The following is a 20,052-nucleotide window of genomic DNA, read 5'->3' on the forward strand; positions in this document are numbered from 1 at the left end:
TACATACTTCGGTTAGCTAGTGTAGTACCACTCCCTGTTAGTAGTGTATGGTTACGGGGGAGTTATATACTTCGGTTAGCTAATGTAGCACCGCTCCCTGTTAGTAGTGTATGGGTACGGGGGAGTTATATACTTCGGTTAGCTAGTGTAGTACCACTCCCTGTTAGTAGTGTATGGGTACTGGCGAGGTACATACTTCGGTTAGCTAGTGTAGTACCACTCCCTGTTAGTAGTGTATGGGTACGGGGGAGTTACATATATCTACAAGTATAGCTATCATTGTCATTTAAGGTTTTTATGAATTGATATCATCAATCATGATTATTTTTCACGCCTTACTCGACGCTCACTGCAGTAAAGATGTAACGTTCTCTATCCAACACTGTGAGAATACGCGCACGCCGGATTTCAACTTAATCATATCGTTTTCTAGTTTTCCTTGTAATCAATTTCCCAAACAAAACAATAACGCGCTCTCTTCCTCCTGTGTCTATTTTTGTATTTTCCTGTTTTTCACACAAATATATGAAGATGCGACAAGACAATTACGCGCATGCGTGGAAATAACCTTAAGTATCACCGCACGCGTGCCTGCCGTCGTTCCCTAGGTTCCGACCAGCTGTACACCAGCAAAGATAAGTGTCGACGCACGTGTTCGTCAATTTATTCAGTGCCGCACGAGCGAGCAGCTAAGTACGTAACGGATCCATCTCTAGAAGTCATAAGGTATGTCTATCATTGCATTTGTTGCAAAACTTTATACACACATTCTCATTATGAAGCTAAACATGCTGATATACATATTTTTTCACGCGACAGAAGTATTTTACGACACGTATATTCATTGCATTGCATATATACATGTATACACGTCCCTGTTTTGGGTGAATGTAGTGCAAATCTTGGCACTGTAATGAACTTTTAGTCTCAAAATAGCCTACACTGAATATAATTATACTATAAAATATTATCATACACATTTTATTGTGAAGCATTTATAAAAATGTATAACCAGTATATTAAATATATAATCAAAAACTGCATGAAGCAGTCATATCTATTCCCATAATAAACTAGTATATATTTCGTTCTATTTTACGATAGATAATACAATGAAGAAATAGAATGTGGTATTCATTTCATAAAGCCTACCGGCATGTTTAAAGTGGTTTTATTGTTGCTCGTAATGGCCCATTGTTCCTCTTTGGTATGCCGAGGGACCATTTGTAACCGTAATTTTGTAATTTGTGATACATGATAGATCACGGTTCTCGTAATATCCACAATTTACTGCGCAGACGAATCGAACAGTCTCGCTGATAAAACGTGAGCTATCTTTTGGCTGAACGATTTCGAATGTACTGCAGTTCCACCTTAATATACCAAAGACATGAGTTGATGAAGAGGATACAAAAGCAGGATACAGGGAGAAGGGGTAGGATACAGGGAGAAGGGGTAGGATACAGGGAGAAGGGGATACATGGAGAAGGGGTAGGATGCATGGAGAAGGGGTAGGGTGAAGAAAGTAGGGGACAGAATGCAGTGAGGGCTGGGATGCAGAGAAAAAAGGGGGGAGTCGGAGATGGCGTTGTGTGGAGATGGAGAGAGAAGGGAGTGTAAAGAGATGGGTGGGTTAGAGGGCAGGAGGGAGCAGAATGAGGGGACGGGTGGAGAGAGGGGGCGTTGCGCAGAGATGGGACGGGATGGAAATAGGGGGCGTGGTGCAGATGTGGGAGATGGATAGGAGTGCAGAGAGGGCCCGGGATGCAGAGAGGGTAGGTGTCTTGTAAGGAAGAGAAGGCATTGTGCCAAGGGATCGGGGAAACGTGGAGAGTCGTGTCAAAAATATGAACTTGATCGCCTGATTCTTAAATATTACAACTGACAGTAGGGCATGAGATGCGGGTCTAGAAAAACCTGAAATGTCGGGAAAGTATACTATTTCTGTTTACAAGTCTACAGCTTGCACAGTTTCTCGTGATATAAGAATGGGTTTGGATGGAGTTTTGTATTAATGTGTCGTCATGAAGGGTTAAGTAGTGACTGGTGTGTTCAGGATAGGTTTCTGAGAGTTTGATTCTCAATGATTTTAATAGATACAAGTCTTAGTATTCTTATATTTTAGGCGTGAGAGTAATCAGGGCATTTTCACTCCCCCTCGTCACCACTTCATTACTAGAGTTCGTCTTAACAGCCCCCTCCCTACCCCCTGCCCCTCCCCAACCCCCAACTGAAGTTGTGCATACTTGTCCACTTATAAGCGGGCTATGGAGTACATGTTAAACAAATTAAAACCATATTTTAAGTCTGACAACAATGACTATAATATATTCGGCGAGTTAGCGCTACTTTTGTCATTAGCACACACCATTCTGAAGGTAACACCTGGTAATATAGATAGGAATATAGGTATGACAATCTGTAAAGTACTGTTACGGTAGCCGTTATCATGATTCGCTGCTTTGTCGGTATCATACACGTGCGTGACAATCCATTCAGATACATAGTGTTTGTAAGCTTTCACAAGTTTGATCAAATTCATTCAATATTCAAAGTCATTACTACCTATATATTAACCTACAGGCAATGGATACCGTACGCTTCCTCTGAGTTTATATGATTGCGTTAACTTCGCGAAGGAGGTTAATGATATGGATTAAAAATTATTCGTAGAAATATAATATGTATCCAAAATATGAAAGTTATGAAACATTATTCTTATTCATTTGCTTTCTTTGTTGTTGTTCGACGTTGCTGACGTTTTTCGAACATTTAAGAATCGTTGTCTCTAAATTAATTGTATGCAAATAAACAAAATTAGAAGCCAAATCGCGGATAAAATTTTGCAAAAATAATTTGATTTACAGTACTTCACGCGTGGTCCAACGTTGAACGTCTGAAAACGTCAACAAAATCTTCACCAAGATACGACAATGACTGATTACACCATTCTCTGGAGATATGAAACCAGCGTTTAAAATAAAATAAATGATCACAGGGACCTGGGAATTCAGTATGACACGTTTGACACGTGTAGGAGGTTCGCGTCTATACCGTACGATGTTTTATGGCCCAAGATCAATAATCAGGACAAACCAATTCCACATGAAGCCACGAAATGCATTATAATCAAGACTACACCTCAGAAATGGACAGCGTCCTATGCTACTCGGAATGAACCGTTAGAGGACAATGTGTGACAGTGACGTGTGTGCAGTTCGTCCGCTCTGTATGAAATTCTGAAAACGACAAAAAAACACCAAAAACTAAATCACAACATATAATACTGCTTCAAACATTATACTTAAAGTTGTATTTGTATTGGGTTTAATTTTGTTATATGGTCAGTATGTAATTATAACTGTCAGGGATTTAAATTTCATCTTTATGTATGTAAAACCTTTTAATGCAGGGAAGCGTAATAGAAATGTAATAGAAAACAAATATACATGAAAATAATAAGGGTTTTACAAGTGTGTATTAAATAGTAAATCCTTACCAAAATTCTCTCAGTTATACAAAGCTCTTTGATGAACAGTTTATTTATTATATGATTAACAATGAAATTCCTGGTAGAAACATGACAAAAGAAATATCAAATAAAATAATGTTTTTTATTTTTGTTTGATCTTTTAAACTCTTAAGAAATGCGGCTGAAAGCATAATTATGCCAAGCGAGCTACATTCTTGTGCGTTAGGTTATACCAATCATTGATCTGCTGCTCAATGACGTTAAAGCCGGGAAGGAAATGTAACTAATAATAAATATGTACAAAAAATCTAAAATAAGTTGAGAATCTATAATACAAATGAGTTATACCACTTGTCAGTACCATAGGGAACTGAGAATACATTACAACATGTTAGTTTTGACTTACTTGTGATGAATTCTCAGGTCCCTGTGTATAGTAAGGGTTAATATATTTTTGATCAATTCAATTAAAACACTTGATGACGCATTCATGCTGCTGATTTCAATTTTAACTTCGAAAATTGATTTCTAGGTGTAATTGAAATTCTCCATTTATCTAACTCTATCCTCGGAAGCCAAACAGCGGTGTTTCAGTACAACTCGGGGAGACTTTTCTGTAAATGAAATAAACACAGTGTATCATCGACTGCTAGATCTTTATCATTTCTCTCTCATAAAATAGAGACGTTTCAGTCCGTTGGAAGCTGTCTGAGAGATACTGTGAACACAGTAGGAGGCAATGATTGGACAGCTTAATGTACAAGCTGTGACGACGAACTGTAAACAATCCAGGAGAGAACTCTATAAGTAACACAGGAATCAAATAACATAAGCGATATACGATAATCGTCTCGACACTAAAAGGAAACTGAAAAATAAGATTTATGATATTTAGTTTAGAAATCGCTCGGTAGGTAAAGCTGACAGATAGTATAACCTACCCATACCCATCCAGAGCTCTCGTCTCGGATATCTTGACGCTCTGACTCGAACTTTTCTCGTTTCAAACGTCGAAATCACTCCACAGCTGGAGCAAGGCTGTGTCTGTGAACATGGCGAGGTATTCTACGGAATTTCGAATATTATCGGAATAGCCGGGTCTGGGTGATAGGCTGCTACAGTGCACAAACGAATGATAAACCTCAAGATATTCATAGTCATTCCGATGTACATATGTTACTTGTGTAATAGCGCGGAATTCGGGGATAGGATAATTAAAGACACCTCCTCCATTTTCTCCTCGTCTGTCTCCCCCTCGAGCCTCTTCTCGTGGACAAGAATATTTAAAAACTTTTGTTTATATCATAGAATCCATATGTGAAGCTATGTAGCTCACGTCTTACCACTGTTTTATCGCAGTTTCAACCAGCCTGAATCTCAGTTTAAGGCAGAGAGTCCCAGTACTTTTTATTATTTCTGCAACGAAGAAGAGTTCCACGTGGAGTTGCTAGCCTATTTACCGTGGCAGAGACTTGTAGAAGAAAACAATACATGTTTTACTTTTCAAATCGCAAATCATTGGGGGGGTCATTTTTACCGAAAGTCGATCTAAACCCCTAAAACATATAAAATTACTCTGAACTCCTTAGTTTAGGTCCAAATATAGCTGTAACAAATTCTCAGGTCCCTGTGGTAATATTCCGAAATAAACCTCTATCTCTCCGGTCCAAAAATCAAGGCCGAAAATGTCAGATCATCAATTGAAAGAGGTGTTGTGGCATAATCTCGGATTAACCTCACAATGCAAGGGTCAATTTTAGTGTTGTTGTAAGGCTATTGAATTGTCGAGCCAAGTATAGAAAACTACCTTATTGACTATTGGTCAACGTGTATCCCGTTGACCACTGTAAACATCGCCTTTGTTCTGTAGATATATTACGAAACCTACAATTGTATGACATTTTGGTCCCTTTTACCGATGACACATTCTGACCCACGTAGTCTGAGGATAGAACTGTGTTTAGGGCTGGTTTCACGCCATGTTAGCTTGTTGTTCAATTTTCACATGGTCTGTTTCTTTTTCATTATTTCGCTTATGCTCAAAATTATCATGATACATGCAAGTTGGAATTTCGTAAATCTATACATTTAACAACAAAATTTTCTTAAACCGTTTTAAGCTACGTATATTTGCGACAAAAAAATATCTTGTTTCCTTACAAATCAGGGTGAAATCTTCGCCTCTGGCCTTGGGCGGATTGTTGGACAGCGAGCACATTGCCTTATTTATTTATAAATTGTATTGGACATATGTTGGCGAGCCACAGGGTCAAAAGGCTGTGGTCAAGGTTAAATGTCAGTGCGTTGTACACGTCTTATTCACGTGTTGTTATGAAAACACTTAGAAATGCTACCAGCCTGAAAAAAATGCTACTAGAAAATAGCATACACGCCGAGCCACATTCTCCTTTTGCCGCCTCCGATAAGGCACTTGTAAGTGCCAAAATAATCATCCGCGGCGTGAAATGGTTGGAACGTATACACATGGTATGTAATGTAAACAGATAACTATCAACGTTACCGTTCCTTTGTTGTATTTTAGAAGTTTCTGTATATGTGAGGAAAGTTCGATATGCAAGTATTTAAAAAAGGATACCGATCTGACTTGTGCTAATTTCAGATATTGTTTGGCCTATTGTGTAGGCGAGAGCGCTAACATACCAGTGCATGTGTTGACATCTGCTGCACTGCATCGTGTTGCTGAAGCTGTTGTGGTTCTTTTGTGTACGTATTTACATCACACCGCTAATCCTTAGACTACAGTCACCGGACAGTAGTACAACCTGCTTACCTTCTTTTTCTTTCACCACAACAACGAAATGTGGGAAATCACTTACAATCCGCGAGGTGTAGTTTAAGGTGAAGGGTCCATGACCCGCTGGATAGAAACCAGAAGAGAAGTAAGTCAATCAGTGGAATTTTAATATCTCGTGAAGGCGTAGTTCAGAAACATGAAACTACTCATTTAGTGAATTTCAATCAAAGTGTTCTTATTCTGTTTCTGCGTATTTGCAAGAGCTAGTGTCACATGACCAAGGTGTCAACAGTCGATTGGCCAATCGAGAGCCCCTTAAAGTGCCATCCCACTGACAAGGCACAACATAGAAACATTAGTACGACCACCAAGCGGTCGTAATTTTGAGAACGGCTTACCTAGAAAATATAACAAAACCGTGAATATGAACTATTGCCATATGAATGATTTACTATTTCTCGACATACATGACAATCGTTGTTAATCTAGTTGAGCTGGAGACGATACCTGACTTCTTGACTTCTTATTCGGCCCTGGTCTTATTCCGTACGTTTAAATCAAATCGTAAGTGCTTATTTTAACAAACATCCCAAACAGTTTTTGAATGTTAAGCCGAAATACTGGCTATAGGACGTGGAAATACACACATATTCATACACAGGGATTTTTTTTTAGGGAAATGAAGCAGACAACATTTGGAAGTTTCATTGAATCCAAATTGAGTAGAAATTGAAATATTTTTATCTTTTTATTTGTCGCAAGTGTTATTACCAGGCCATATTCAATAGGCGAATGCTTCCAAAATCTCGCGTTTTTACACAAAAATATCCCTTACGTTGCTCTATATGAAAATAAACGCATACCAAATTATAAACGATTATACAGTGTCTACCGGCAAAGGTCGGCCATATCCAATTATTTCATAGATGTGAGCTCGAGTGCCATTATAGGCCCGTACACAAGATCAACGACGATACAGTATGGATAATATCTATACAGGGAACACCGAATGAGATTTGATATAAAAATCCACATCCGCAAGGGAAAGTTGAGCCGTCTCGCCATGAAATATTACCATTTCCATGATGCAGAACGCCGTTCAGTACGTCGTGGTATAGTTATGTGTCGCCAATCCATAAATACAAGTTTAAGGGAAATATAATATTTCTAATGCATTGCTATAAATCTTACAAATTATTGTACACATTCCCGACACTTCTATTGCCGTCTGCTATACTGTGTAGTACATGTTGTAATAAATACATAGACTACTTGGTGAAGGTTTAGTATAGTTCAAGATCGTGTATTAATCTAATAATTATAACCAGGACGTCTTTTCTGCTTAAAATCGTCGAAATCGACGAAAATCAAGCGACATTTTTTACTAAACAAGATAACTCCGTCCTCGCCCGTCTCTGTTTTTCGATTCAGTTTTTTCGAAAAACAAACTTCATATGCGGTATACTTGTAAGTGTGAACGAAAAGTAATACAACGCGTATGTCTTTATCAGACGTCACAAAATTGCACTCGTTTTTTGCGCGGAAGTACACATCAACTCATACGCTACCCGCACAGGCCGATTCACATAACTACGCAATGTATAAGGTTTGGACGCGATTTTCGGGGCGTCATGGTACATCTGTATCTGGAGGCGTCATGGTACATCTGTATCTGGAGGCGTCATGGTACATCTGTATCTGGGGGCGTCATGGTACATCTGTATCTGGAGGCGTCATGGTACATCTGTATCTGGAGGCGTCATGGTACATCTGTATCTGGAGGCAACACAATTTGCGTTCATACCGGCAGGAATGTTGACAACATCAGTTCAGTATTTATATTTGAATACTCTGTTTATTTGTCAATGATTTAAATAGGATTCCCTGATATTTGCTGTATCTAAGAACATGTATCGGCAGCGCAAACGATATTCCTTGGTCAGCCTAACGTAACCTAAATGTTTGCTTCTTGTGAGGTCTCTCAAATTATTGGAGGTAGGGAGAGAAGCCTATTCGTTCTTTTCCTCGAGTAGCGTTCATATGGAGATTCGCAGCGGTGATGTAAGTAAATAGTTATCTGTATGTTCCCCACGACTGCAAGTGGGGTAAGGGGAACAGAATACACCTGTTGTTACCCACTGCATGTATCGTAGGGGGCGACTTATGTGGGGAACCCCTTGCAGAGTTGGGGATTTGCTTTGGTGTCCTCTATTTGGGGACACACAAAAGACCAAAATAAATCTGCCGCACCCATTGCAATATTTGCAATTTTTATCTTTCTTTCTACTTCTAACCACCTTTTATTTCTGCTTGACAACACCTCACCTTTGGCTTTAAGGTTGAGGGTTCGCCCAGGCGAGGAAGGCAATGGATTCTGTCTCTTGGCCGGGACATACCAAAGTCCTTAAAAATGGTAGTTGTTATTCCCTACTTATCGTTCAGCATTTAGGGGAATGGCAACAACTGGTTAACCCGTTGTCAGTATAATGTGATCGGGCTGAATGCTGTGCTGGGTTCCATCGGCATGGTATTTCAGTGAGGTAGCACTAAAAAGTCGGCATCAGACCCGCGCTATTACATGGAGGCAAGCACTCCAACGTACCCTGTCTCCTACGCATGCACGCTTACACTGCACACATGGAGGTACGTCCTTAAATAACCTTAGCTGTTAGTAGGACGTTAAACAAAATTAAACCAAACGCATACAATCATAATTGATATCAGTCTCTTGAGTTGATTGTCATACTGGACGATTGATATCAGTGTCGTGAGTTGATTGTCTAGCATACTGGTATACANAACACAATTTGCGTTCATACCGGCAGGAATGTTGACAACATCAGTTCAGTATTTATATTTGAATACTCTGTTTATTTGTCAATGATTTAAATAGGATTCCCTGATATTTGCTGTATCTAAGAACATGTATCGGCAGCGCAAACGATATTCCTTGGTCAGCCTAACGTAACCTAAATGTTTGCTTCTTGTGAGGTCTCTCAAATTATTGGAGGTAGGGAGAGAAGCCTATTCGTTCTTTTCCTCGAGTAGCGTTCATATGGAGATTCGCAGCGGTGATGTAAGTAAATAGTTATCTGTATGTTCCCCACGACTGCAAGTGGGGTAAGGGGAACAGAATACACCTGTTGTTACCCACTGCATGTATCGTAGGGGGCGACTTATGTGGGGAACCCCTTGCAGAGTTGGGGATTTGCTTTGGTGTCCTCTATTTGGGGACACACAAAAGACCAAAATAAATCTGCCGCACCCATTGCAATATTTGCAATTTTTATCTTTCTTTCTACTTCTAACCACCTTTTATTTCTGCTTGACAACACCTCACCTTTGGCTTTAAGGTTGAGGGTTCGCCCAGGCGAGGAAGGCAATGGATTCTGTCTCTTGGCCGGGACATACCAAAGTCCTTAAAAATGGTAGTTGTTATTCCCTACTTATCGTTCAGCATTTAGGGGAATGGCAACAACTGGTTAACCCGTTGTCAGTATAATGTGATCGGGCTGAATGCTGTGCTGGGTTCCATCGGCATGGTATTTCAGTGAGGTAGCACTAAAAAGTCGGCATCAGACCCGCGCTATTACATGGAGGCAAGCACTCCAACGTACCCTGTCTCCTACGCATGCACGCTTACACTGCACACATGGAGGTACGTCCTTAAATAACCTTAGCTGTTAGTAGGACGTTAAACAAAATTAAACCAAACGCATACAATCATAATTGATATCAGTCTCTTGAGTTGATTGTCATACTGGACGATTGATATCAGTGTCGTGAGTTGATTGTCTAGCATACTGGTATACAATCATAATTGATATCAGTCTCGTGAGTTGATTGTCTAGCATACTGGTATACAATCATATTGATATCAGTCTCGTGAGTTGATCGTCTAGCATACTGGTATACAATCATATTGATATCAGTCTCGTGAGTTGATTGTCTAGCATACTGGTATACAATCATAATTGATATCAGTCTCGTGAGTTGATCGTCTAGCATACTGGTATACAATCATAATTGATATCAGTCTCGTGAGTTGATTGTCTAGCATACTGGTATACAATCATAATTGATATCAGTCTCGTGAGTTGATTGTCTAGCATACTGGTATACAATCATAATTGATATCAGTCTCGTGAGTTGATTGTCTAGCATACTGGTATACAATCATAATTGATATCAGTCTCGTGAGTTGATTGTCTAGCATACTGGTATACAATCATAATTGATATCAGTCTCGTGAGTTGATTGTCTAGCATACTGGTATACAATCATAATTGATATCAGTCTCGTGAGTTGATTGTCTAGCATACTGGTATACAATCATAATTGATATCAGTCTCGTGAGTTGATTGTCTAGCATACTGGTATACAATCATAATTGATATCAGTCTCGTGAGTTGATTGTCTAGCATACTGGTATACAATCATAATTGATATCAGTCTCGTGAGTTGATCGTCTAGCATACTGGTATACAATCATAATTGATATCAGTCTCGTGAGTTGATTGTCTAGCATACTGGTATACAATCATAATTGATATCAGTCTCGTGAGTTGATTGTCTAGCATACTGGTATACAATCATAATTGATATCAGTCTCGTGAGTTGATTGTCTAGCATACTGGTATACAATCATAATTGATATCAGTCTCGTGAGTTGATCGTCTAGCATACTGGTATACAATCATAATTGATATCAGTCTCGTGAGTTGATTGTCTAGCATACTGGTATACAATCATAATTGATATCAGTCTCGTGAGTTGATTGTCTAGCATACTGGTATACAATCATAATTGATATCAGTCTCGTGAGTTGATCGTCTAGCATACTGGTATACAATCATAATTGATATCAGTCTCGTGAGTTGATCGTCTAGCATACTGGTATACAATCATAATTGATATCAGTCTCGTGAGTTGATCGTCTAGCATACTGGTATACAATCATAATTGATATCAGTCTCGTGAGTTGATTGTCTAGCATACTGGTATACAATCATAATTGATATCAGTCTCGTGAGTTGATTGTCTAGCATACTGGTATACAATCATAATTGATATCAGTCTCGTGAGTTGATTGTCTAGCATACTGGTATACAATCATAATTGATATCAGTCTCGTGAGTTGATTGTCTAGCATACTGGTATACAATCATAATTGATATCAGTCTCGTGAGTTGATTGTCTAGCATACTGGTATACAATCATAATTGATATCAGTCTCGTGAGTTGATTGTCTAGCATACTGGTATACAATCATAATTGATATCAGTCTCGTGAGTTGATTGTCTAGCATACTGGTATACAATCATAATTGATATCAGTCTCGTGAGTTGATTGTCTAGCATACTGGTATACAATCATAATTGATATCAGTCTCGTGAGTTGATTGTCTAGCATACTGGTATACAATCATAATTGATATCAGTCTCGTGAGTTGATTGTCTAGCATACTGGTATACAATCATAATTGATATCAGTCTCGTGAGTTGATCGTCTAGCATACTGGTATACAATCATAATTGATATCAGTCTCGTGAGTTGATTGTCTAGCATACTGGTATACAATCATAATTGATATCAGTCTCGTGAGTTGATCGTCTAGCATACTGGTATACAATCATAATTGATATCAGTCTCGTGAGTTGATCGTCTAGCATACTGGTATACAATCATAATTGATATCAGTGTCGTGAGTTGATTGTCTAGCATACTGGTATACAATCATAATTGATATCAGTCCCGTGAGTTGATCGTCTAGCATACTGGTATACAATCATAATTGATATCAGTCTCGTGAGTTGATTGTCATACTGGACGGTTGATATCAGTCTCGTGAGTTGATTGTCATACTGGACGGTTGATATCAGTCTCGTGAGTTGATTGTCATACTGGACGGTTGATATCAGTCTCGTGAGTTGATTGTCATACTGGACGGTTGATATCAGTCTCGTGAGTTGATTGTCATACTGGACGGTTGATATCAGTCTCGTGAGTTGATTGTCATACTGGACGGTTGATATCAGTCTCGTGAGTTGATTGTCATACTGGACGGTTGATATCAGTCTCGTGAGTTGATTGTCATACTGGACGGTTGATATCAGTCTCGTGAGTTGATTGTCATACTGGACGGTTGATATCAGTCTCGTGAGTTGATTGTCATACTGGACGGTTGATATCAGTCTCGTGAGTTGATTGTCATACTGGACGGTTGATATCAGTCTCGTGAGTTGATCGTCTAGCATTCTGGTATACAATCATAACTGATATCAGTGTCGTGAGTTGATTGTCTAGCATACTGGTATACAATCATAATTGATATCAGTCCCATGAGGTGATTGTCATACTGGACGGTTGATATCAGTCTCGTGAGTTGATTGTCTAGCATACTGGTATACAATCATAATTGATATCAGTGTCGTGAGTTGATTGTCTAGCATCATAATGAAATCTGACAAGTTGGATATGTGATTTGTCTCGTTACTCTTCTATTAAGAAAATGTATCTACAATGTACCTGACGCATGATTCCTTTTCCGATCCGGAAAAATAAGATGTTTGACGTCATTAAGCAAGTTTAACTTCAGAAAATAGTGTGACGTCACTAAGCATACAACATATCACAAAAAATACCAAAATGTAGCCAAGTATAACATTTGACATAGCCAGTATACATGTATATGTAAATGTATCTATATCATCACAGCTGGTCTTTCTGCTTATAAATGGCCTATCGATAATACTAAATGATCCCAACTTGTTTTCCCGCGTACATAAGCTCTACCATCCTATTAGCGCTGCGGATATATCCTGAGAAGTATTGATCGGTCCCGCTAGCGTGTGTCAGACGGCGGTAACTAAATTCTCCGTCATTACACAGATATACGGATAGCGACAGTAGCTCATTAACTATAGTACGGTAATGGTTATCCGGCCCTTCTAACGCAAATGACTTGCAATGTCAAAATTGTCAACTTGACGATATGTTCAATTCTTCAACTTATTTTCTGTTGTTTCTTGAATGCTAATCACAAAATAAGAGATATTCAAATAAATCCCTAATATACAGCGTAAATTTCAAAATATAAATATCATTGAGGGAAAAAATCATTTTAGGGTGTTAATTCAAGATCCGTGGTTTAAGCACGGACTTAGATTCCGTGGTTTGAGCACGGACTTAGATTCCGTGGTTTGAGCACGGACTTAGATTCAGTGGTTTGAGCTAACAAATATTTCATCCGTACTTCTGTCACAGCTCGCATGCTGTTGTCTCTACGATGTAACCTGTCACAGCTCGCGTGCTATTGTCTCTCTACGTTGTAACCTGTCACAGCTCGCATGCTATTGTCTCTCTACGATGTAACCTGTCACAGCTCGCATGCTATTGTCTCTACGATGTAACCTGTCACAGCTCGCGTGCTATTGTCTCTACGATGTAACCTGTCACAGCTCGCATGCTATTCTTTCTCTACGATGTAACCTGTCACAGCTCGCGTGCTATTGTCTCTCTACGATGTAACCTGTCACAGCTCGCGTGCTATTGTCTCTCTACGATGTAACCTGTCACAGCTCGCGTGCTATTGTCTCTCTACGATGTAACCTGTCACAGCTCGCGTGCTATTGTCTCTCTACGATGTAACCTGTCACAGCTCGCGTGCTATTGTCTCTCTACGATGTAACCTGTCACAGCTCGCGTGCTATTGTCTCTCTACGATGTAACCTGTCACAGCTCGCGTGCTATTGTCTCTCTACGATGTAACCTGTCACAGCTCGCGTGCTATTGTCTCTCTACGATGTAACCTGTCACAGCTCGCGTGCTATTGTCTCTCTACGATGTAACCTGTCACAGCTCGCGTGCTATTGTCTCTCTACGATGTAACCTGTCACAGCTCGCGTGCTATTGTCTCTCTACGATGTAACCTGTCACAGCTCGCGTGCTATTGTCTCTCTACGATGTAACCTGTCACAGCTCGCGTGCTATTGTCTCTCTACGATGTAACCAGTCACAGCTCGCGTGCTATTGTCTCTCTACGATGTAACCTGTCACAGCTCGCGTGCTATTGCCTCTCTACGATGTAACCAGTCACAGCTCGCGTGCTATCGTCTCTCTACGGTGTAACCTGTCACAGCTCGCGTGCTATTGCCTCTCTACGATGTAACCAGTCACAGCTCGCGTGCTATTGTCTCTCTACGATGCAACCTGTCACAGCTCGCGTGCTATTGTCTCTCTACGATGTTACCAGTCACAGCTCGCGTGCTATTGTCTCTCTACGATGCAACTTGTCACAGCTCGCGTGCTATTACGATGCAACCTGTCACAGCTCGCGTGCTATTGTCTCTCTACGAGGCAACTTGTCACAGCTCGCGTGGTATTACGATGCAACCTGTCAAAGCTCGCGTGCTATTGCCTCTCTACGATGCACCTTGTCACAGCTCGCGTGCTCTTGTCTCTCTACGATGCAACCTGTCACAGCTCGCGTGCTATTGTCTCTCTACGGTGTAATCTGTCACAGCTCGAATGCTACTCTTTATCTACGATGTAACCTGTCACAGCTCGCGTGCTATTGTCTCTCTACGATATAACCTGTCACAGCTCGCGTGCTATTCTTTCTCTACGATGTGACCTGTCACAGCTCGCGTGCTATTGTCTCTACGATGTGGCCTGTCACAGCTCGCGTGCTATTGTCTCTATGATGTGACCTGTCACAGCTCGCGTGCTATTGTCTCTCTACTATATAACCTGTCACAGCTCGCGTGCTATTCTTTCTCTACGATGTAACCAGTCACAGCTCGCGTGCTATTGTCTCTCTACGATTTAACCTGTCACAGCTCGCATGCTATTCTTTGTCTACGATGTAACCAGTCACAGCTCGCATGCTATTGTCTCTACGATGTAACCTTTCACAGCTCGCGTGCTATTGTCTCTCTACGTTGTAACCTGACACAGCTCGCGTGCTATTGTCTCTCTACGATGTAACCTGTCACAGCTCGCGTGCTATTGTCTCTCTACGATGTAACCTGTCACAGCTCGCGTGCTATTGTCTCTCTACGATGTAACATGTCACAGCTCGTGTGCTATTGTCTCTACGATGTAACCAATCACAGCTCGCGTGCTATTGTCTCTCTACGATGTAACCTGTCACAGCTCGAGTGCTATTGTCTCTCTACGATGTAACCTGACACAGCTCGCGTGCTATTGGCTCTCTACGATGTAACCTGTCACAGCTCGCGTGCTATTGTCTCTCTACCATGTAACATGTCACAGCTCGTGTGCTATTGTATTTTCTCTCTACGATGTAACCAGTCACAGCTCGTGTTCTCTCTACGATATTACCTGTCACAGCTCGCGTGCTATTGTCTCTCTACGATGTAACCTGTCACAGCTCGCGTGCTATTGTCTCTCTACGATGTAACCTGACACAGCTCGCGTGCTATTTTCTCTCTACGATGTAACCAGTCACAGCTCGTGTGCTATTGTCTCTACGATGTTTGTCTCTTTACGATGTAACCTGACAAAGCTCGCCGATGCAACCTGTCACGGCTCGCGTGTTATTGTCTCTCTACGATGTAACCTGTAACAGCTCGCGTGCTATTGTCTCTCTACGATGTAACCTGTCACAGGTCGCATGCTATTGTCTCTCTACGATGCAACCTGTCACAGCTCGCGTGCTATTGTCTCTTTACGATGTAACCTGACAAAGCTCGCGTGCTATTGCCTCTCTACGATGTAACCTGTCACAGCTCGTGTGCTATTGTCTCTCTATGATGTAACCTGTCACAGCTCGCGTGCTATTGTCTCTCTACGATGTAACCTGTCACAGCTCGCGTGCTTTTGTCTCTCTACGATGTAACCAGTCACACCTCGCGTGCTATTGTCTCTCTACGATGTAAGCAGTCACAGCTCGTGTGCTATTGTCTCTACGATGTAACCTGTCACAGCTCGCGTGCTATTGTCTCTCTACGATGCAACATGTCACAGATCGCGTGCTATTGTCTCTCTACGATGTAACATGTCACAGCTCGCATGCTATTGTCTCTCTACGATGTAACCTGTCACAGCTCGCATGCTATTGTCTCTACGATGTAACCTGTCACAGTTCGCGTACTATTGTCTCTACGATGTTACCTGTCACAGCTCGCGTGCTAATGTTTCTCTACGATGTAACCTGTCACAGCTCGCGTGCTATTGTCTCTCTACGATGCAACCTGTCACAGCTCGCGTGCTATTGTCTCTCTACGACGTAACCTGACAAAGTTACAAGTATAGCTGATTTATTTACTTCATTGGCTTTTGATGCTACAAATGAATCTGATATACTTTGTACTACTCATTTCGAATATCTGAAAGGTTTATTACGGTGACTGATTTGTGCCATTTCGTTGATTCGTCTCTTCGCCCCGAAAGAACGACATTTCATAGCTATTCTTCAATCCCGTTCGTTCGAAAAGACGAAAAGATGAAAAATCACACGCGAACCTGACGAAAACTTTAAAGTCTCATCTTTTTGGGGTGGAAATCTCGTCTTTGCGATGGATCGTTTTTTCACCCCTATGCCTACTTGTTCAGCACGATGGAATTTTTTGTTTAGCTCACCTGCCCGAAGGGCTAGTGATCTTATGCCATGGCGCAGCGTCCGTCGTCCATCCGTCCGTCAACTTTTCCTTTTAAACGCTACTTGTCCTGAACGGCCCATGTAGATTTGGACTAAATTTGGTCTGGAGCATCCCTAGGCCAAGGGGACTCAATTTTTGTATAAATGGTGGGTCTGGCCCCCCTGGGGGCTGAGGAGTGGGGCCCAATAGGGGAAATATAGCAAATTATCTAAAATCCTTCTTCTTCTGTATGATTGAAAGGATTTGTTCGATATTTGGTCAGAAGCACCCTTGGGGCAAGGGGAACAAAATTTGTATAAATATTTGGTCTGGCGCCACTGGGGGCTGTGGGGTGGGGCCCAATAGGGGAAATATAGCAAATTATTTAAAATTCCTTGTTCCATATTTAGTCTGAATTATCCTTGTTTTAAATACACGACCCAAATAGGAAAATAATATGGTGTCAACACTGCCAGCGGTGCATTGCCGTATGTTACGGGATAGGTTTAGGTTGGGTTTTACCGTATGTTACGGGATAGGTTAAGGTTGGGTTTTACCGTATGTTACGGGATAGGTTTAGGTTGGGTTTTACCGTATGTTACGGGATAGGTTTAGGTTGGGTTTTACCGTATGTTACGGGATAGGTTTAGGTTGGGTTTTACCGTATGTTACGGGATAGGTTTAGGTTGGGTTTTACCGTATGTTACGGGATAGGTTTAGGTTGGGTTTTACCGTATGTTACGGGATAGGTTTAGGTTGGGTTTTACCGTATGTTACGGGATAGGTTTAGGTTGGGTTTTACCGTATGTTACGGGATAGGTTTAGGTTGGGTTTTACCGTATGTTACGGGATAGGTTTAGGTTGGGTTTTACCGTATGTTACGGGATAGGTTTAGGTTGGGTTTTACCGTATGTTACGGGATAGGTTTAGGTTGGGTTTTACCGTATGTTACGGGATAGGTTTAGGTTGGGTTTTACCGTATGTTACGGGATAGGTTTAGGTTGGGTTTTACCGTATGTTACGGGATAGGTTTAGGTTGGGTTTTACCGTATGTTACGGGATAGGTTTAGGTTGGGTTTTACCGTATGTTACGGGATAGGTTTAGGTTGGGTTTTACCGTATGTTACGGGATAGGTTTAGGTTGGGTTTTACCGTATGTTACGGGATAGGTTTAGGTTGGGTTTTACCGTATGTTACGGGATAGGTTTAGGTTGGGTTTTACCGTATGTTACGGGATAGGTTTAGGTTGGGTTTTACCGTATGTTACGGGATAGGTTTAGGTTGGGTTTTACCGTATGTTACGGGATAGGTTTAGGTTGGGTTTTACCGTATGTTACGGGATAGGTTTAGGTTGGGTTTTACCGTATGTTACGGGATAGGTTTAGGTTGGGTTTTACCGTATGTTACGGGATAGGTTTAGGTTGGGTTTTACCGTATGTTACGGGATAGGTTTAGGTTGGGTTTTACCGTATGTTACGGGATAGGTTTAGGTTGGGTTTTACCGTATGTTACGGGATAGATTTAGGTTGGGTTTTACCGTATGTTACGGGATAGATTAAGGTTGGGTTTAACCGTATGTTACGGGATAAGTTTAGTTGTGTTTTACCGTTTGTTACAAAATAGGTTTAGGTTTTGTTTTACGTATGTTAAGGGACAGGTTTAGGTTTGGTTTTACCGTATGTTCCTTTATAGGTTAAGGTTGGATTTTACCATATGTTACGGGATAGGTTTAGGTTGGGTTTTACCGTATGTTATGGGATAGGTTTAGGTTGGGTTTTACCGTATGTTACGGGATAGATTAAGGTTGGGTTTTACCTTATGTTACGGGACATGTTTAGGTTGGGTTTTACCGTATGTTACGGGATAGGTTTAGGTTGGGTTTTACCGTATATTACGGGATAGATTAAGGTTGGGTTTTACCGTATGTTAGGTTGGGTTTTACCGTATGTTACGGGATAGATCAAGGTTGGGTTTCACTGTATGTTACGGGATAGGTTTAGGTTGGGTTTTACCGTATATTACGGGATAGATTAAGGTTGGGTTTTACCGTATGTTAGGTTGGGTTTTACCGTATGTTACGGGATAGGGTTAGGTTGGGTTTTACCGTATGTTACGGGATAGGGTTAGGTTGGGTTTTACCGTATGTTACGGGATAGATTAAGGTTGGGTTTTACTGTATGTTACGGGATAGATTAAGGTTGGGTTTTACCGTATGTTACGGGATATATTAAGGTTTGGTTTTACCGTATGTTACGGGATAGGTTTAGGTTGGATTTTACCGTATGTTACGGGATAGATTAAGGTTGGGTTTTACCGTATGTTACGGGATAAGTTTAGTTTTGTTTTACCGTATGTTACAAAATAGGTTTAGGTTTTGTTTTACGTATGTTAAGGGACAGGTTTAGGTTTGGTTTTGCCGTATGTTCCTTTATAGGTTAAGGTTGGATTTTTCCATATGTTAAGGGATAGGTTTAGGTTGGGTTTTACCGTATATTACGGGATAGATTAAGGTTGGGTTTTACCATATGTTAGGTTGGGTTTCACCGTATGTTACGGGATAGATAAAGGTTGGGTTTTACCGTATGTTACGGGATAAGTTTAGGTTTGTTTTACCGTATGTTACAAAATAGGTTTAGGTTTTGTTTTACTTATGTTAAGGGACAGGTTTAGGTTTGGTTTTGCCGTATGTTCCTTTATAGGTTAAGGTTGGATTTTTCCATATGTTAAGGGATAGGTTTAGGTTGGGTTTTACCGTATGTTACGATAGATTAAGGTTGGGTTTTACCGTATGTTACGGGATAGGTTTAGGTTGGGTTTTACCGTATGTTACGGGATAGTTTAAGGTTGGGTTTTACCGTATGCTACGGGATAGGTTAAGGTTGGGTTTTACCGTATGTTACGGGATAGGTTTAGGTTGGGTTTTACCGTATGTTACGGGATAGGATTAGGGTGGATTTTATCGTATGTTACGGGATAGGTTTAGGTTGGGTTTTACCGTACGTTACGGGATAGGTTTAGGGTGGGTTTTACCGTATGTTAGGGTGGGTTTTACCGTATGTTACGATAGATTAAGGTTGGGTTTTGCCGTATGTTACGGGATAGGCTAAGGTTGGGTTTTACCGTACGTTACGGGATAGGTTTAGGCTGGGTTTTACCGTATGTTACGCGATAGGATTAGGGTGGATTTTATCGTATGTCACGGGATAGGTTTAGGTTGGGGT

At 40.9% G+C, this 20,052-nt stretch overlaps 1 protein-coding gene across 1 annotated transcript in view; it reads left to right on the forward strand.

The window, feature by feature from the left end:
- The first annotated feature begins 584 nt into the window (after window positions 1-584).
- The window catches only part of LOC110450587 (7-dehydrocholesterol reductase-like), a 67,602-nt gene continuing 48,134 nt past the window's right edge, over window positions 585-20,052 (forward strand). Inside the window, exon 1 of the mRNA XM_021498187.1 lies at window positions 585-726. The gene's annotated coding sequence lies outside the window, so the exon portion shown is untranslated. The remainder of the gene's footprint in view (window positions 727-20,052) is intronic.

The sequence above is a fragment of the Mizuhopecten yessoensis genome, unplaced genomic scaffold, assembly GCF_002113885.1.
Source record: "Mizuhopecten yessoensis strain PY_sf001 unplaced genomic scaffold, ASM211388v2 scaffold5343_1, whole genome shotgun sequence".
Lineage (NCBI taxonomy): Eukaryota > Metazoa > Mollusca > Bivalvia > Pectinida > Pectinidae > Mizuhopecten > Mizuhopecten yessoensis.